General features: G+C 32.6%; 1 protein-coding gene across 6 annotated transcripts in view; it reads right to left on the bottom strand.

Moving 5' to 3' along the window:
• Window positions 1-19,023, bottom strand: part of Zbtb20 (zinc finger and BTB domain containing 20) — an 815,137-nt gene that overhangs the window by 569,562 nt on the left and 226,552 nt on the right. For all 6 annotated transcript variants that reach the window (XR_013155599.1, XM_076869018.2, XM_076869024.2 and 3 more), the window contains exon 3: window positions 13,140-13,179. The gene's annotated coding sequence lies outside the window, so the exon portion shown is untranslated. The remainder of the gene's footprint in view (window positions 1-13,139; window positions 13,180-19,023) is intronic.

Raw genomic sequence — 19,023 nt, 5'->3', positions numbered from 1 at the left:
TACCACCATATTAGCACTATAGGTACTTTCTTCTCTTTCATTCTAGAACAAGAAAACTAGAATATGTTAATTTCATTATTGTGTTTTGGGTGCAAAAAAAGTTTTGTATTAAGAAAATCACATTTTCATATTTAACTATACTATTCAGACATTATTTAATTTTAATTTTTATTTATGTTTTATTCAGAGCAGAAGTGCACCAAAAGAGCAGCAAACCTAAAGAAATTATTCAATAGATAAGACTTATAATAATTCATATAATCACTTTATTAATTATCTATTTTAAAAATTCAAATTATTGGTTTGTTTACCATTCTTAAAGGAAACACTCCTGTAATATTCCACAATCATGAGGGAAAGGGTCAACAAATACTTCCAATTATGTTCTAATTATTTTAGAAATGATTCTACTTCACTCTGTGTTCCTTCTGATCATCTTTTCCCTAATAGAAGTCTACTCATTTTTTTTTTTTTACAAGACAAGAAAACATTTCCAATAGATTTAGAATCAACTTTGTAGAAGTAGAAATCATCTTTCAGCCATTCCCCTGGCTACATAAAGTTAGAAAGTAACTTCTTGGAGATAGGCCTGGCTCTTCCAATCTTAAGTGGACACATAGGATAGGCTTCTAGGGATCATGTAATGGATGTATACTTGCTTATGTAGTCTTTAATAAAGACTTGGCTGGTACTAAATACAGAGATTAGATTACCTCATTGCCTCAACAAGCAATCCTATAGAAGAATACTTTTGACAACAAATTTCAGTTGCATAAGTTACATTATCAAAAGATCATTATGAAAAATATTTTCTGTAACTTATGATTTAGGTAAAGTTATCTAAAATACTATGGACTACAAAAGTATATTGAGCGTCTCAACACACATGAAGTCACAGAAAAGCTGGAGGATACCAAGGTCAGTTTTTAATTTACCACTGCATTGGCAGAGTGACTAGAACTCTCTTAGTATCTCTTTGATGTCTCAAGTCTATCACCTGTGATGAAAAGAAGTTTCAGTAGTTTTAAAAAGTATTAGGGAAAATGACTCATAATTCGATTAAATTCACAAAAAAATACCAAGGTTATCACACAACAGGTATTCTGTAAACACAAATCAGAATAAGCTTTTCTACTATAGAGAGAAAAATGAGGTATTAGTATGTAAAGAAGTCTTTCATAGTTAATTGCTATAAAATTAAATTACCCTTCAGAATAGGTTGAGTGTGACTAAGGGTCCTAAAACTTGCATATCCACCCTGGATCTCATAATATAACATTGTTGTGAAATAATGTCTTTGCAGATGTGATGAGATTAAATTATTCTTGATTTAAGGTAAGTTCTAAATCCAATGACTTGCAAGTTTCTAAGAGAAAGAGAGGACACAGAGACACACATTGGGGGACATTCATGAAAATGTGAAGGCAGAGTTTGTAGTGATGGTGCCTAAGGCCAATGAAAGCCTAGAATCACCAAAAGTTTAAGAAAAGATTCTCATCTAGCGTTATCAGAGGGAATGTGGCCCTACTGTACCCTGATTTTAGATTTATCGTATCTTGAACTATGAGAGAATAAATTTCTGTTCTTGTAAACCGCTCATTTTGTGATAACTGATTCCAACAGTCCTAGGTAACTAGTGCATGCTCAACACATTCCCCCAGGGCCAAAAAAATAGGAAGAGGGTGTAACATTTTCATAGGTGTGACTGGTGACCTCAACTTCTCCAACTGATCTGAGCACACAGGGCAAAGAGCAATCAATGAGAAAACAGAGAGGTTGTACTGAGAGGTTGCTGGTAGTAGTAAGTCAGCCTTGAAAGGAGTGTACTGCCCTTTACTTGGAGTTGTTCCCCCAAAGACCAATAGAGATGCCCTCAAAAAGTGAGATAACTTCTTCTAATTGCATATTTTCAAGAAAGCAAGAATGTGTTCTTAAGCTAGTATTAGTCATTTTTAAAAACTTTTATAAAAATAGATTTATATTTAAAATACCCCAAGTTGCATATTGATGTGAATAATTAATAAATATTTTATAATGCCATATAATCAATAGCAAAGTTATGCCTGAAATTATTTAATTGAACACAATTCAAATCAGTCATCAAATGAAAAATTGTTTATGTTGCTGTACTGAAAAGTGAATACACCTGTTTTTGATCAATAGAAATTTAAATATGATATCAAATGACAAATTAACAGGAGAAGAATCAATTTTCTTTTGGCCTGGGGTATACACTATCCTGACACTGGCAAAGGCTCTAATAAGTATACATTGCTTTGCCTGGGGCATCAGACCAACATGATTAAAGATTATGCTTGAACTGTTTCCTGATGTACAAAATTAACCATTTCTTAAATAAAACTGAACTCAGCTATCCTACTTGCTAGATAAATTTAAGGCATTTAAAAGCAACATTTTAATTTAATTTTCAGTTCACCTATCCATGTTCTATATTTATCATCAATATCCTCATGAGACACAATCACTTAAATCTAAAAATTTAGAAGGTTTAAATTTATTTAATTTTTTAATCTTTTAAAAAAATCATGACCTACCTAGTATAACCCTGTTTTGATGAGTGTAATCAAAAAATGAGTAAGAGTGTGAAAAGATAAAATATTTTAAAGAAAATATGTTTTGTGCAAAGAAATATCTAGTCACACATTTTTACCCTAAATATATAGGAATTCATGTAATTTAGAAAATTAGAAATTTATTCATAAAGTTTCTTAAATATCCCCAAATCACAAGGATGATAAATAGAGACATTCAGAATTACACATTACATGTTTAAAGAAGGAAAGAATGAAATAAGGAATTAACCTTCTAGAAAACTACAAATATCAACTGCTATTTTTTTCTCTTGGCTTTTTAACCTAAGAGGTGACTATTAATATGTGACATTATTTCTGCAGTTAATAAATTTTAGTCAAACTTATGATCAAGTCCCCAAATACTGTGAAGGTGGGAACAAATAGTTCTTACAAGTCAGAGAATTTGCTCAAATTTTATTTTATTTTTCTGAAATATTGATCTCCTAACACTTTGTAATTTCAGTAAGATGTGGACATAGGCAATTGCCATAGTCATACATACAACTAGGTGGAAAGCAAATGCAATTGTGTTAACAGCTAGAACAATTTGCATTAAATGAAGAAATGAATGAATAAATAAATGAACCACAAAAGGCAATATTTTAATTTTGGATCAGTTTAGCAGATACATTAAATATATAAATTATTAATATTAAGCAGTTATATTACAAATGAGAGAATTATTATTGAGGAGCAAATGACTCAAAAGTAAATATTAGCAAAAACTAGAATATGGAGTCTTTTTTGAATTCTTTCTTCCTTCATTTTTAGCTACGTATATTGCTATATTCAAAGTGAAGAGTAAACCTGCAATAGCTAGAGAAAGTAATAAAAGTGATAGAGAAAAAGGATCTATACAGTAGGCAATATTTTATTATGTTTCAGAACCAAATTATGATGATGATTGCAAAAAGGAGAGGAAGAGTTAATTTTAACATCAGAATGCTTTTGTATAATGTCACCTCTAATTAACAGATGAGGAGACTTAGCCTAAAAGAACACAGAGGGCTGCTTACCATTTCATAGCCATTTTGATACCTGCTCTTATTCCTCAAAACAAGGGATATGTAGGAAATTCTTATAAACTATGGTTAAATTAGAATTTATCCCAAGTAAGCGTTGCTAGTGCCATAGTGTTCATAAAAATACAAATCAGCTTTTAAAAAGATTATTGTTTATATAAATGTATAAAAGCACAGAATCCTCCTTGAATTCCCCATCAGTTCTTCACAAAGACTATTGGCAGTGAGAAGATCCTACCAAATTGGGAGGTGCATTGTCTACAGAAAGGAAAGAAATAAGAACCTATAGAAACACATGGAAGACCAAATTCAGACAGTAGTCACTGATAATGATATCTGTAAAGAGATATTTTATGTAAAAATTAATATAATACTTCACAAAGTTTATAATGTAGCAGAGGAAATACTGAACTAATAATTACATAACAATTTATTTATTTAAAACTGAGACCAATTCATTATCTTTGTACCATACAATTCCCATCATTTGCTTATATTTCTCCCTAGCTTCACAGTGCTTGACTTTCTCCTTTCTAGTAGCTTAAGTCCTATATTTCAATGTATATTCAATACATTTCAATGTATTCCACCTCAAGGTGATTCACTTATAGTGGTTCACAGAGACTTCTGCTCCAACTAAATAATTTTAGCACTTAATGATTTTTTAAGCAATAATAAATGAGCTTCATCTTACCTGGAACATCCATCAATTGATAATGTTGTTGAAAATATTATCTTCAGGAGGATTCAGAGGTCCAGTTCTATTTTAGTAGCAGGGAGTAGGGAAAACCACAATGCACTGGTCCTCCCTCCCTTCCTTCCTTTCTTCCTTTCCTTCTTTTCCTGGTAGGAGCTATTGAACCCAGGGCTGCTTAACCACTGCAACACATCCCCAGCACTTTTTATATTTTTATTTTGAGACAGGGACTTACTAACTTGCTAAGCCTGGATTTGAACTGTGATTCTCCTACCTCAGCCTCCCCAGCCACTGTCCCACTGCACTCAGCTGGTGCTGTCTTTCATGAGCAGTGAAAGGGGGCGGGGGACCATCAGTTCTAGGGCATGTATTTAACTGAATTGCCTTATTTTGCTATTTTTAAAAAATGTATATCATGTGCCTTCAAGTGTACAGTAAAATTCTTGTATCCAAGGACCACAGATTCTTTTCTATATCCATTGCATTTAACCATGCCATGCAAAATAGGCAGCTGCTTTTGATAATGAAATAACCTTTGTAGAGTTTGCTCTTATTACTATTACTTAACTTTTCTCAAAATATTATCAATATTAAAACCTTTTTATAGAAACTTTGTAACATAAACCATAAATTTCAGTAAATATGTTCTTTATCATCCTAATTCAAATTAAATATTAGGATATTGACAACATTAAGGGTTAAGTATTTTATCATATGCCATATGACAAAATGGAACAAAAAGAAAAAGTGGTTTTTAAAATAGATTTAAACCTTTTTCAAAAAATATGTCTTTTAAGATATATCTTTCATATTTATATTCTTGGATTATTATCCCATTTTATAATGCTGTATCTTCTTTCACATAGTATGTGTTGAAGAAATCCATGTCAATTAGTTTTGAGCTTGCATTAGAGAAACAGGTCCATTTTACATTCCCTCCTGCTAAAGAAGTATATTTATCATATTCCACAACAGCTCACAGTTTGTTATACATTAACTACTCATTCTCTGTGCCAATAAGACTGTGCTGGAACAGCAAATGAATTTGGTGTGTTCATTTAAATGATTCTGCAAACCACAGGCTATCCAGTTGTCTAATGATAAGAGAGCCCCAAAGCCACCTGATCATCATTATACTATTTATTTATTTATTTACTGAAGCATGGTCAATACTGTCAGAATTTGAATACTGAGAAAAATGGGAAGGAGAAGTATACCTCAGACCTAACTATAAAAAGGGGGTTTTATTAATTCAGGCACCAGGATGATGTGGCTAGACTGGGAGGAGAATAGAATGTAAGATATGGAGTGCTTTATCTGCTCCAAGACCAATGCTGGTTTTGGCACTTTTCTCACTCTAGTGAGTTGCAAAAAAACAAGCAGGTGCTAGCAATCTGAGAGACCACATGCCAGCTACAGCTGCTTCAAACTGATTCAATTACATCTGCCTGAATAGTCCCAGGACATCAAACCAGTTGAAGAGATCCATAGGTTGCAAGGAAACATAGTCTATCCTGATACACAACTCTCCCTGAGATACTCCCTGAGATTAGATACCATTCTAATCTCCAGGTTTGATATAAGTGATCATTCCATTGCCAGGCGTAGGAGAAGACAGGGGAAATACAATTTTTTTATTCATTGTAAAATTAAAAATTGGTTAGAAAGAGCACAAAAGTTACCTTTGATTTTTTTTTAATGTTTTAAATTATACAGGGGCTGAGGTCTTCAGGATACTTTGAAACAGCCTGATTTTGTAAGAATGTTTCCCAAATCATTGGGTACAGCACATTTACAGAACATGCTCTTGGGATCCGGACTTCGCTCCAAACCTTGTTTGTACAAAAAGGGGCCAAGCAGCTGGGAAATTCTGGAGTGGAGTGTGTCCTCATTAGTTCCCATCTGCCACCAGAACTCAGCTCATGGCAAGTTTGGCTAAGTCCTGGTGTACTCAGGTCCAAATGTGGGTCAGTTTTAATTACACTATACAGAATTCAGTGTGCAGTTTTTAAATCCTTATTATACAGCACAGAGGAATGGGCAGCTCTCCAGCTAATCAATTTTTTAAAAGTACATATATAAAAATTTTAAACCAGGCTAGAAGACAGTGGGTGGAAAAAAAACTTATAAATGAATACAAGGGTTACTTAAGAGAATTATTAGTGAAATTGGGTCATGAGTTGGTTTTGCTTTAAAACTTAAATGTGAGAAAAAATGTTTTCACTAGTAAGATGGCAAACTTATACAAGATACACAATGCCTCTTGTTCCGTAGAGCAAATGAGTAACAATAATGCTGTGGCCAACTACAAGAGCACTAGCTTGTGCATAATCAGAGATTTTGTCATTCACACCCATCCCCTGTCAATGTTTATCATTGTGGCAAGAATTGCATAAAAGCAAAAAACACAAACTACCTGGTAAAAGTGCAGAAACAAAATAAGATGATGGTAGAGGGAGAAAGAGAGAGAGAGAGAAGGATTGGGGGGAAGGAGAACAGAAAGCACATGTGCTGAGTAGCAGACTCTGAGCATGACTTGGCTCTCAGTGCCATCCACATAAATGGGGGCCAGAATCAACTCATGCAGTCTATGTTCAGAATCCATCCTGTCCAAAAGCTTCCTCAGGTGCAGGAGAGCTTAAACACTAAGCTTTCAAAAACAACTGTCAGCAAAAAAAAAAAAAAAAAACAAAACATTAGGAGTGAATTTGTAGGCATTCAATGATTGGGCATTTTGGCAATAATATAATTTATATAATGTACCATTTTTAAAGGGTGAAATGTGCTTTGGCACAGCCCTAATAATAAAACAAAACAAAAACCCAAAACACAATCTTAAATACTCAAAGTATTTTTTGGACTTTTGACTTTGGACTTGTTATGAAGTTTATCCATTTAAAAAGCAGCGTGGAATACTGGGTTCAAATGCCAACATTTAATATTTATTAGCTGTGTGACTGGACAAATTGCTTATCTTCTCTGACATGCCATTTTATCACCTGGAAAATGGGGGAAATAACATCTAACAAATGTTATAAGCATTATCAATAATATATATAAATGTCTGGAATATAAAAGTCACTCAAATGTTAACTATTAACCCAGTCATTATGTATCAAATCGCGTCCTACACCCCCAAAAAGTGCTGGAATTCTAATCCCCAGTACCACAAAATGTCATTTTATTTTGGAGAAGCCAGGCCATTTTAGACCTAATCAAATTAAAATGAGGTTATTGGGTGGACCTTAATACAATATGACTGATGCTCTTATAAAAAGGGAGACATCTGAACACTGAGACACTAAGGGAGAAAGACAAAGGGAAAAGACAGCTAACTACAAGTCAAAAGGAAAGTCCTGGACCAGATCCCTCTCTCTCAACTCCCAGAAACAACTACCCTGCTGATTTCAGACTTCTAAACCCAAGAAAGGATGTGTCTATTTAAGATGCTTAGTTTGAGGTACTGTGGTACACCCTTAAGACTGTGATAAAGCTTTAGCATGCTGATACCCAACTAAGTAAAAATTTAACTATCAATGTCTGTCTTGATTCAACATGTCAAAAACTGTTCATTTGACATTATGTACATCAACTCTATAACTTTTGGTAAGTGATGATCAGATCCATGTACCTAGTGCTATTCTCCTTACTTTTAAGGAATCCTTTTCTGATTGCTGTTCAAGAAGGTACTGCTGCAATATAAGCAGCCTGGCAGAGGAAAATGGTTTACTATAATTAAGATCATCTAGATTTTATTAAAGATAATTAAGGGAAAATCATACATATAAATTCACAAATCCTTTCTCCTGTTAAGGGAGTTTGCGTTGTAGGGCATCAGGATATTTTACCATGCTAATTTCCTTCTCGAGAAAAAAAGAAACCTTATATAGCTATCTAGTCATTGGCACTTAAATGCACTAAACTTGAAGCTGCTTAGATTGTGACAACCTTGCCAAGAGAACCATATTTAATGAAAATATGGGTTCTTTGAGAGATTATTTTTAAGAGATTGGTTTTGAGGGCATCTGCTTTTCAAAAGAGGGGTGAAAGCTATCTGGGGCTGTATCAGTAGAACTTCCATTGGAGGATTTGCTTCCAGAGTAAACAGACACTGAGGTGAACACAAGCATAGCTAGAAATTATGAGTCTACCTGATGAACTGAGATATTCCACAGTATTTATCAAAGCCACAACATTACCAAAATTAACTGCCAAAGAATGAATACCAAATTTCCTTCAAATTCCTATACTGCCTATTATAACAACTTCATATTTTAACAAGAAAGAGAAAAAATTAACATGCAGAGAATATTAGTAAACATTGCACTCCAAATATTTTTATACCTAACTACTTTAATCCTCACATACATCAATAAAAAACAAGTGTTTGTCCTACCATATCATAAATCTGAACACTTGAAACTTAGTAAGCTTAGGCAACCTTGATCAGGTCACATAGCTAATGAATTCTGGAGCTCAGATTTCAGTAGCCAGTTAGAATTCAAAACTCCTAAGTTCAAACATGATCAAAAGAGTTAAAATCCAGATATTCTAAAAACATCATTAGCATTTGAGATGTTGATCTATTTAAGGCATTCATAGGCTCCTTTAAAGCATGAGCTCAACTAGTAGATATTTTCTTGCTGAACCTAACTCATCTTATTTTCCTTATGAAGAAACCAATGTCATTCACAGACATAAATTAAAATATTCCAATCAATTTAGATGAAAGTAATCTCAGCATAAGAATACATGGGAAAGAGAATTACCATATGATCCAGTAATTCCACTTCTGAGTATATATTTAAAAACCACTGAAAGCAGGTTCTCAAGGAGATATTTGTACACTTGTGTTCATAGAAGAATTATGCATAACCAAAATGTGGAAGCAATCCAAATATCCACTGACAGATGAATGATAAGCAAAATATGGAATATCCATACAATGGAATATTATTCACCCTTTAAAAAGGAGGAAGTTATGACTTGTATTACAACATGGATTAACTCTGAGGATATTACACTAAGTGAAGTAAGGCAAATACAAAAACATAAATACTGTGTGATTTCCCTTATGTAATTAACAGAAGTCAAAATCATTTGGATGAAAAGTAGAATGGGGGTTGCCGGCAGGCAGAGGGAGGCCAGAATTGGGAGTTATTTTTAAATGTGTATAGCATTTTCATTTAACAAGATTAAAAAGTTGTGGAGATGGATGATTGTGATGGCTGTACAACAGTATGAATGTATTTCATACCATTCAACTAAACATCTAAAAAGGATTAAGATGGTAAATTTTCTGTTGTGTGTATTTGGCCATAATTAAAATTTGGGAAAAATGACAAAAAGAATATATGAGAGTCTTTTAGATTTAGTATACTGATTGACAATTTCTAAAAATTTCTTCTAAATCCATAAAAGCAGTTGTAACTTTGGGCAGAATTTTGGAGGCAATCTATGCAAAAATGTTCAGACTACAATGTCTGTTCCCAGACATTGGATGGAACTCTTCAGTATCTTAGAGCAGTCTTCATGTTGGTAGTAGTGGTGGTGATAGAAAATTTAACATAGCTAATACTTATTGAGTATTTGCTATGTGTCAAACAATGGATTTTACTAGTAGCATGTTATCTATCTCTCAAGACATTAAAATATACGGTAGATAATGTTTCTAGTTTCACAGATGAGGAAACAAAAGAACAGACATGTGACCAGTTCCCTACTAAATAATAATTGGTGATGCTCAAAAGAACCCTCTTGACATATCTTTGTCTCCCTCTACACTGGTTGATCTTTGAGAACAAGTACTTTTCTTATTCATTTAGCCTGTCACTGTGTCTAGCAAACAGTAGGCATCCCGTTTACCTTATACAGTAAAAGAAAGACAGGAAATGAGGCCAGGAGGGAGCATGGAAGGAGGAAAGAAAGAAATTATATTTAGGCATGCTATGTTCTCAATAAATGTGGATTTACTTCCTTTATTTCCTTAATCCTGAAGTCACACAGAAACCTGCAATTAGGCTGAGGAATTCTAGGGCTTGGCAGTTTATCTTTGAGATTCCACACAGTAATTCTGGTACAGACCACTGAAGCAGCTGCTAATATTTGTCTGGTTTAATGATAAATATTCTAGCTAATACATATGGTGGCTTAACTGTTAAATTCTCATGTTGAGACTAATATAGTAATATAGCTTAATCAACTACACTAGAATCAGAAGGAAGAAATGATGTCCATGATATTGACTTCTTGCCCACTGGTTTAAATTAAGGGTAAAAGAAAAAGTGTTCCCAGAGGAAAGGTACTTCCAAGCATAAAAGTGCTCATGATTATCATCAGTCAATGGTAGCAAAATTTTTGAAGCCTAAACAAGATGTTTACCTACAGTAGTTATTGCCTCATTTTGCAACCTGGGCCATTCTTAGGAGAGTGAATCACACTACCAAAATGGAACTCTAGAAGTGCCTATCTAAAGCAGGTCTTAATGGTTCTCTTTGAATCTACCTTTATATGACTTTATGTATTTATAGTTGGAATTTGGTGTATAATTAGAAACCATAATTATAAATATGTATACAGTAAATAAAGGATATATTATTTCTGCTTAGTGAAACAGCTACAAATGTTTAATATGTTCTGATCTTACCTGATCAAGAGAGTCAACACGGATTTTATTTTTTGTGTCTTAGTAAGACAGAGATAAGGAGAGGAAGAAAGCAGAGTGAGTGTTCAGGAAGGTTAGGGCATTAGTCACATAACACAGAAGATTTGTTTATCCCTACGCTGCAAAGAGTTTCCAAGGTGACAAGTAACTTAACCATTAAGGCCTCAGCCTTGTGTGTATAATAGGGATAATAAAAAGGCTTTTCTCATTCTGAGTAAAAATGAATATAAAGCAAATATTATTATTCTAATTCTTTATAAAAATAACAAAGGATCAATTCTGATATATTAATGTCTCATTTTAAGAACAGGATTTATCAGTATTTCCATCTCTATCTATCCACCAGTATAAAAACTAAAGTAAGTCCATCAAGGCTTATCCAAAATGTATAACAAGTAATAAGTTTCTAGGACACTATCCCTCTATTTCTAATAGAACAGCAGAAATGTTTTATTCATATACACATTCATTCAACATTTATTGACCAACTACTATGTTCAAGGCATTGCATTAAGGGACTATGGCCAATACTCTTTACTTTTGTATCTCTATTCTTACTTCCCAAGAGGTTAAATTCATATCATGGTTATTTATTAAAAGAATTCTAAATGGATCAATGAAAGTAAAAAAAAAATATCAGCTTCAAGAAAGATTTCTGTTACTAAATGTTGATAGGAAACCGTTAGTGTTTTAAAACCGTTAGTGTTTTAAGTTAAGGAAAATAATGCAAACTGTCTGAACAAGTTTTTGCTATCTGGAATATAGGACTACTGAATAAATTTACTAAGTATTTCATTTATAGAATTTTACCTAGCTAGTATAAAATATGGCCTACAATAGCTTGCCTGTTTTGAAAATACAGATATTTGTCAGAAGATACATAAAACCATTAACAAATAATAACAATCTCACCACTAGTAACACTTAAGAAAAATACCAGGTATCTAGCATTTGATCCAAGGATAATATCCCATTCTCAAAATCTGCATCTGGATTTTTAGCCCCTTTTCTAGGATTGCTGTTTAATTTCACTTTATTTCTCCCTCACTTCTGCCCCAAATGCAACAGAGACATGCACAAATCAAGAAATCATCTTACAATATATCCTTAAATTTTCTGAATATTCCCCATGTGTCCACTAATATCCAAATGCTTTCAAATCTGTTCAGCTAAATGGATCAATAACTACATCCAGCCTCACATAGTGGGGCTGCCAACATGATGAAATCGAGCCAAACACAAAATGTCTCTACCAGGACAAAGATTATTATCAACACAGTCATCACAGTTATCTGGAGAGATCTAGTCTCCCAGGTATGCTTTGAAGATGCCAGTGTACATATTATCTAGGGCAGGGCAGTCATATATTATGACTATACACACACACACACACACACACACACACACACAGGATTCGAAGGAAATATTTTGGAAGCCCAAATTAGTGAGTTTTAAAATAAATGAATGTACTAGTTCAAGGTCTACATCAAGGAAGTATCTTTCAAAATCATAGTACAAAAATACAAATACATAACAGCAGAACCAAACTGCTAACAAGCTTCTCTGTGCACTTACTCATCTGACACAGCTGCAAGCAACAATTGAGCAGGTGCAACCAAGCTTTTGAGAATTCCTGCCTGTTGCCCAGGAACCACAACACCGCACGGTTGAGATTTTAAACAGGTGCAAACATTTTTTTCCCATTTGTCTAGTGCTTGAGACAGTGCAGCAGACAGTACATCTGCAACCACTCCTTACCTAAAGCAACCCCCATGGAAAATGAATTTGAAAACAGCAAAAAAGTTTGAAAAACAATAATGTCAAAAACACAGTAGTTCTGTAACAGTCTGTTCCCACATCATCAGTTGCTTTAATAGTTCAGTTCCATAAAATACTATCTAATCTTCAAAGATGAAAGCTTTGTAATTAAAATTATTCTGCCTCATCAAATTTTATAAATGTTTATTTGATTCTTACAATAAATGAAATACAACATATGTATGAAATATAATGTTCTTTGAAGCTGTGAATATCTGTAAGCACAATATTAAAAAATTAACATTTTCATATTAGGAAATCTGTAAGAATTTTAATAAACAAAATGTAGTAATTTTTCAGTTAATACATAGACTTACTTAGTTATAGGTAAATCATATACATACCTGCTATGGGACACAACAGACTTGCAATTTATCTGGTACTCTGAAATGCAAAACAAATATGTCAAATAAGTAAGATTAAATTACTGAGTTACATCTAGTATCTTTGTTGAGACAATTTATGCAGAAAAGTAGGAAAGACTGCAGTGAATAGAAAAGGTAAATTATATATATATATATATATATATATATATATATATATATATATATATTTCTCATAGGATACTTCAGATCATACTAAATTCATGTGTGTGAATACACACAAATACATATAGCCTCTTAGCAATGTTATCAAAAACAGGAACCAGCAAGGGACTGAGACTCACCATGGCCTCTGAAACGCAAATGCTTTCACTAGAGGACGAGGCAAACACTTAAAAATGATTTTTTTTTTTTTTTTTGGTATTCATCCAAGACTATTGCCTTCCTAATACAAATATGACTGCTGCTGTCTAAAATGAAACTACTCTGACTCATTTGCACTCAGTTTGGCTAGAATATTGATACGGAATGAAGGTGCTTTTGTACAGCAGTCCACACACACAAAAAATGCATAAATAAACATAAGTAAATTTTGAATGCTCATTAAATTTGTTAGAACAGAGAAGAGAAATGAGACTGATTGATACAAGAAGGAATGTTAACACTACATCAGATTTAATGCCTAATGCCTCAACCCAAAACACTGACTGACAAAACTTCCAGTGAAGTAGTTATCAATATAGAAAACTAAGTCCAGTTTAAACAAAAGTATGTAGTTTATAATCAGAACCAAAAAATAATTTGGTTTAGGAGGAAACTATTATAAGCTGAAGCCTCCAAACTGAATTCTCTAAAGCAAGAATTCCATAATTCTTTCTGAAAGCAAAATACAGTATTTAATTTATATATTTCTGAGCATAGTTGTCAAGAGCAACATATTAAAGTGAGTAGTTCTACTTGACAACACTTGCTTAAAAGTACAGATAGATAAATGATTTTGACATGGGCTCAATGAAATAGCATCAAATATACTTCCAATGAGAGTGCAAATTTTAAGTTTCTAGAAAGTATATACATATCAAGACCTCAAAGTTCAAAATTTTTACTCAGTAATTTTAGTTCCAGGAATCTATCTTATGTAATATAAAAACAATAGAAATATCTATAAAATGATAATTTTATGATAGGGTATTAATTGCATAGACAGTATGAAATTATGTAGATTAATAAATTAAAAAACACAAATACTAGGGGTGATTATATCTGGATGATAGAATTATGGGTGTTTAATATTTTCTTTTTATTTTCATATACAGTTAATTACTTTTATCATAGGAAAATATAAGTTGGCAAGTTAAGGGTAAAAGATAAACTTATAAAGTGCCATATGGAAATCATAAATCTAACCTTCAAGAGAAATAAATTAATTCAATCACACATATAATCCACTAGGTGTACCTACAGTGAGAAACACACTCTCATTGCTTCCTCATAGGGGTATATTCAGGGTCTTTTTTATCCCACTGCTTTAGAATCTACACCAGTAATTCAATAACACATTTTTAATCATCTCAGTAAAACTTCTTAATTATGCAGAGTGAAATGATGGCAAGAACAATTTAGGACTGCAAATCTGTTCAATCTAGTACAGACTAATTTATTCACCAAGCCAACAACATTCAATGAGCATCTACTATGTGTAAGGTCAAGTTTGGCACTGTGATACACTAAAAGATAAATTAGGATACAACTTACCTTCATCATGTTAGCAATTTAAAAGTGTTAAAAATATGAAGAGATAAACATAATACAGTTTAGGGAATTTGTGAAAAATCTGATATGTTTTAAATTAAGAAAATACATGTCAGGTTTATTCTTTTATTTAAGATTGGACAAAAACTTATATTTAGGTAACACTGAAAAAAAGATTCAGACTTATTAGTCTGTATCACTTGCACAATATACTGGTAAATTATTTTAAATACTTAAGCTTTTCTTTATGTGATTTACTTTTTGTTAGTGGAAATATAATAAAATAGAAGGTTAAGTATAAAGGAATATTGATCCCATCTAGGATGCCAGAAATGTAAGATTGTCTCAGATATACACAGCCACATAAAACACATGCACAATTATTAACAGACTACAGTTATTTATTGGCAACCAAAGTAAATAAGTTAGTTACTTGTTAATCCTGTATAAAGACACTGTTATGATAACACTACCAGTTAGACAAAAGGAGATATGGCAAACCCCTTTGGTTGTGCAGATAAAATGATACAGCATACAGATTCAATAGCAGGTCTATTCTTTGTGATCTATAGCCATAATCTTTGCCCTTCTGAAGTCAGTGCCACAAGATGGTTGTGAGGGTGAGGTCCACGAGGTCAGCCTGTGTGAAGTGGTGACAAGCACTAAGAAAAGCTATTCATGTGATCAGTGATCCGTAGATCAGGCTCTTTGAGTTCTAGGCAGCCGTAGTTATGATGTAGGATAACAGTTAAGTGCTTAGCTTTTGCCATCAGACAATTCTAAAATAGAAGTTCAGCTGCTCCTCTTCAATTTCTGATCTTGAACAAGTTATATTTTCCCTGTCTATAAACCATGATCATGTTACCTACCCTACAGGGTTGTTTTTGCAGAGATCAGGGTCATAAGAATGTAAAAGAATTAGAACAGTTCCAGCCATTAAAAAAGAATTTATGAAAAAATAATTATGATCACATTAAGCTGAGAGGATAAACTAATCAGGTGGTAAGAAAATAAAAACTGCTTGCTCACAGTATCATCCAGTACCTCATCCAAGCACCAGTCCTGTACTGGCTGTTCACAGGACATGTCTGAATCAAGAAACACTCCACAACAAAGGTAACAGCCCCATGAAAAACTCTAACAAGTATTTTTAAGCATCATTCCTATCACTAGGCAGTAGGATCTAAATAATATGTGTAGTTATATTGACTGACTTTTCTGGATGAAAATGAAGGATCATTAGAAAATATTTAAATATTTCCTAATTGATGGAAACAATCAGAAAAGGAAAGAAAGGAGAAATAGATGTAATTACTCAACAAAATCAGACCAAGGTGTTATGGGCTCCTTAGCAATCACATGTACACAATATCATTTTTCTATGTATTCTAAAAAGACCTGAAAATGACTGGAGTTCCCACATAATATAAGTTTGCAAGTACAGTGAAGGATACTACAGTCAGTTTTTCTCCTATGGCTTGTAAGACAGAAACAGATATATACTGATTTTTTTTCTATATTTCATTTCTGTTTTGATCTGAAAGACAGCAGAAATTCCAAGTTGTTAAATGATATGTCTTCAGATTCTCAAACAGATTATTAATACCTTTACTATCAGTACCATTAAACATGGAGATATCCTATCCTGTGGAGTGTTTTGTTGTTTTTGTTTGAAGACTAAAAAACACTTCCCCATGACTAATGAGCATCCTAATGAATACTTTTTTGGTGGTGGTGGGGTACCAGGGATTGACCCCAGAGGAACTTAACCAATGAGTCACATCCCATTCCTTTTTAATATTTTATTTAGAGGCAAGGTCTTGCTGAGTTGCTCAGGGCCTCCCTAGTTGCTGAGGCTGACTTTGAACTCATGATCCTCCAGCCTTTTAAGAAAAGCCTGTGATACAATGTAATATTATTATTATTATTATTATTATTATTTGTTGTTGTTATTATTATAGTTTTTATATTATTGACTTTAATCATGAATAAAGCCAATTTTATTTTTGAAAACTGAGGTGTCATAACTTCTGTAATTTATTTGAACAAAAAGTACTATAAAGAATAAGAGGGAGTTGGGGTTGTAGTTCAGTGGTAGAGCTCTTGCCTAGCATGGATGAGTCACTGGGTTCAAATCACAGCACCATATAAATAAATAAATAAATAAATAAATAAATAAATAAATAAAAAGGTGAATTCTTTAAAAAGGGAGTAAGAAGAATTATAATTTTAATGTAGTCTTGAAAGACTAGTTAATGATTTTTATGTAAATTACTGAGTTAGAATAGCCCTTTTGTGCTTAAAAACTATCAGTTTATCAAAAAGAGGAAAATGAAAAGCAACATTTATCTATTTATCAACACTGTGAACTGGAAACAAATAAAGGGCAATAAGTAAAAAACAAAATTCGTAACAACAGTTACCGGTTAGCAAAGGCATGATTTGTCTCTCCAGATAAATCACAATAAAGCTATAAAATGTATGAAAACTAAAATTGATATTTTTTAAAATGTGCTAAATTTGAATTTTCTAATATTGATGGCCACTAAAGTGAAACAATTTAATATAAAATTTTATGTGTAACCTTAAGAATTTGCACTCTTATCTACAAAACTCGTCTACAATACAATGGATGCTTTGTTTAATAATTAACACTTCACAATGTATTAAGAAGGAAATCAATGTTGTTTCTATAGATGATTTTGTTCAAACTTATCAATGAACCTTTAAGAGCTACTTAAATGAACATTTAAGAGCTACTAAGCAAAATGACCAAAACCAAAATTTATGTTAAGAGTTTTATTTTCAAAATACTGTCAAATTGAATTATGATTATTGAAATGAATGTATTCCCAAGAAATGTGACCATGTCTACTTGTACATGAACCTGTCGTCTTAGTTTATATGCTACCTTTTCCAAAATCTGATTTCTATTCTTAAACTTGTACTAATAATCATCACATTGCATTGTAATTGTCTTTCACAGAGTCTATAAACTCGAGGACAAGGGTTTTGTCTTATTCACCCTTACATTTTATTCCTTAACATAATATCTGATGTGCAGTAGGTATTCCTTAAATATTGATCAGAGGAATCCTGAGTGAATTATGTTGCCATCTATTCTTGATGATTAAGAAAATTCACATTGCATAAAAAAATTAAACAATCACATTCCTAAACAAACTCCTTCCAATCTTTAAAGGACTAAATTTCCAGTTTCTTGTGCTTTTTCCTCCTGCTTTTCATCTTCAAAAGTTCAAATCTCAATTTTCAGAATCTGTGTTCAAATGTTCATACCAGGTGAGAAAACCTAATTGACTTGTGCCTACAATGGGCAAACCTACACATTAACAGATATCTAACATACTAGAAGTTATGACATAGAGTTCATTGAGCTAATTTTCAGTACCTTACCAGGTCTCTCTCAAAAAGAACTTCTCTGACTATAAATCTTGAAATAGATCCCTTTGTTATTTTATTTATTTTTTTATTCGTGTCAAATATGACAGTTTAAAATATTGGTATTGATTTATGCATTTCTTATCTCTCTTTCCAACTAGATTTTATACTAGATAGAAGCCATGTAATTTTTGTTCTGTATTCTATACAAAAGGTCTAGTTTAGTGCCTGATATATAATAAAGAGTATTTGTCAGATGCAGGAGATTAGGGGTAGCAGATTCCATTCAAAAAAGACTAAAATTGGGTAGCAAACAGCTACTCCAACTGATGTTTTCTTCTTATTCCAACTGTCTAACACATGGAAACCTAAACAGTATGGTAATTTTACTGTAAATTCCATTCAATCAAAGGCAAGCTAAGAAATTTTTGAAATTAATTCTTGGTAGGTTGAGGGTAGAATATATAGGAAAAGGAATAAAATCATAATGACAATAGCAACCATTTCTAATCAGAAATTTGAGGCTTGAATTCCAGTTTATTAGCTATGTTTCCTAGGGAAACTAATAAACCCTCCCTAATATTCATATTCATCATATTTAAAATGATAGGCTGTTATCTAAACATTTAGGTTCTTATATTGATTCAATGGGATTCTATATGAAAGCACATGATAATATAATTTGTGTTATTTAGAAGAAAGGGCTCACCATACATTAGTTCCTTTACATTGGTCAGTCAAGGTCTGCAGAAAA

The sequence above is a fragment of the Callospermophilus lateralis genome, chromosome 10 (assembly GCF_048772815.1).
Source record: "Callospermophilus lateralis isolate mCalLat2 chromosome 10, mCalLat2.hap1, whole genome shotgun sequence".
NCBI lineage: Eukaryota > Metazoa > Chordata > Mammalia > Rodentia > Sciuridae > Callospermophilus > Callospermophilus lateralis.
This window is presented reverse-complemented; position numbering and strand designations above follow the sequence as displayed.